The sequence below is a fragment of the Arachis duranensis genome, chromosome 10 (assembly GCF_000817695.3).
Source record: "Arachis duranensis cultivar V14167 chromosome 10, aradu.V14167.gnm2.J7QH, whole genome shotgun sequence".
Taxonomy (NCBI): Eukaryota; Viridiplantae; Streptophyta; class Magnoliopsida; order Fabales; family Fabaceae; genus Arachis; species Arachis duranensis.
The window spans coordinates 65281176-65283483 of NC_029781.3; positions in this window are offsets into that span (position 1 = coordinate 65281176).

The following is a 2308-nucleotide window of genomic DNA, read 5'->3' on the forward strand; positions in this document are numbered from 1 at the left end:
ATGGATCACAATTTCGTCCACCAAGTTCTTGGCGCCGTTGCCGGGGATTGTTCGAGTATGGACAACTGACGGTTCATCTTGTTGCTCAGATTAGGTAATTTTCTTTTCAAAAACTTTTTCAAAATTTTTCTTTTCTTTTCGTTTTTTTTCAAACTTTATTTTCGAAAAATATAATAAAAATCCAAAAAAATCATAAAATCATAAAAATAAAAAATATTTTGTGTTTCTTGTTTGAGTCTTGAGTCAATTTTTAAGTTTGGTGTCAATTGCATGCCTTAAAAATTTTTCTTCCATTTTTCGAAAAAATTCATGCATTCATAGTGTTCTTCATGATCTTCAAGTTGTTCTTGACAAGTCTTCTTGTTTGATCTTGATGATTTCTTGTTTTGTGTCTTTTCTTGTTTTTCATGTGCTTGTTTTGTGTTGTTTGTTGTTTTTCATATGCATTTTTTGTTTGTTACAGTCCATGCATTAAAGATTTCTAAGTTTGGTGTCTTGTATGTTTTCCTTGCATCAAAAATTTTTTAAAAATGTGTTCTTGATGTTCATCATGATCTTCAAAGTGTTCTTGGTGTTCATCTTGACATTCATAGTGTTCTTGCATGCATCTTGTGTTTTGATCCAAAATTTTCATGTTTTGGGTCATGTTTGTGTTTTTCTCTCTCATAATTAAAAATTCAAAAATAAAAAATATACCTTTTCCTTACTTTTCTCCAAAATTTCGAAAATTTGAGTTGACCAAGTCAAAAATTTTTAAAATTAGTTGTTTCTTATGAGTCAAGTCAAATTTTCAATTTAAAAAAAAATTCTTATCTTTTCAAAATCTTTTTCAAATTATATCTTTTTCATTTTTTATTTATTTTTTCGAAAATTTCAAAAATTCTTTTTCAAATTATTTTCAAAATCTTTTCCTTATCTTTATATCACATTTTCAAAATTACACTAACAATTAATGTGATTGATTCAAAAATTTGAAGTTTGTTACTTTCTTGTTAAGAAAGGTTCAATCTTTAAGTTCTATAATCTTATCTTGTAGTTTCTTGTTAGTGAAGTAAGTAATTTTAAAATTTTTTTGAATTAAATCTTTTTATCCTTTATCTTATCTTTTTCAAAATTTTTTTTATCTTTTTCAAAATTTGATTTCAAAATATCTTATCTAACCTCTTATCTTCTTATCTTTTCAAATTTGATTTTAATATCTTTTTCAACTAACTCTTTGACTTTGTGTTTGTTTCTTATTTCTTTTTCAAAACCACCTAACTACTTCTACCTCTCTAATTTTCGAAAATATCTCATATCTTTTTCAAAAATTCTTTTTTTTTTAATTTTAATTTTAACCTTATCTTATCTCTAATTTTCGAAAATTGCTAACCCCTTTTTAAAATTATTTTCGAAATTTCCCCTCTCTTTTCTTATTCTATTTAATTATTTATTTACTAACACTTCTCTTCACCTCCCCTATCCTTACTCGTTATACAGACTATTCATTCTTCTTCATTCTTCTCCCCTCTCTTTTTCTACTAACATAAAGGAATCTCTATACTGTGACATAGAGGATTCCTCTTTCTTTTCTTGTTTTCTTTTCTTTCATATGAGCAGGAACAAGGAAAAAGGCACTCTTGTTGAAATTGATCCAGAACCTGAAAGGACTCTGAAGAGAAAATTAAGAGAAGCTAAGTTACAACAATCTAAAGGTAACCTTTCAGAAATATTAGAACAAGAGAAGGAGATGGCAGCCGAAAATAATAATAATGCAAGGAGAATGCTTGGTGACTTCACAAAGCCAACATCCAAATTTGATGGAAGAAGCATCTCCATTCCTGCATTAGAGCCAATAACTTTGAGCTGAAACCTCAGCTAGTTGCCTTAATGCAACAAAACTGCAAGTTTTATGGACTTCCATCTGAAGATCCTTATCAGTTTTTAACTGAGTTCTTGTAAATCTGTGACACTGTAAAGACGAATGGAGTTGATCCTGAAGTCTACAAACTCATGCTTTTCCCTTTTGCTGTAAGAGACAGAGCTAGAATATGGTTGGATTCACAACCCAAGGATAGCCTGGACTCCTGGGATAAACTGGTCACTGCTTTCTTGGATAAATTCTTTCCTCCTCAAAAGCTGAGCAAGCTGAGAGTGGATGTTCAAACCTTCAAACAAAAAGATGGTGAATCCCTCTATGAAGCTTGGGAAAGATACAAGCAGCTGACCAAAAAGATGTCCATCTGACATGTTTTCAGAAAGGACCATATTAGATATATTCTATTATGGCCTATCTGAATTTTCGAAAATGTCATTGGACCATTCTGCA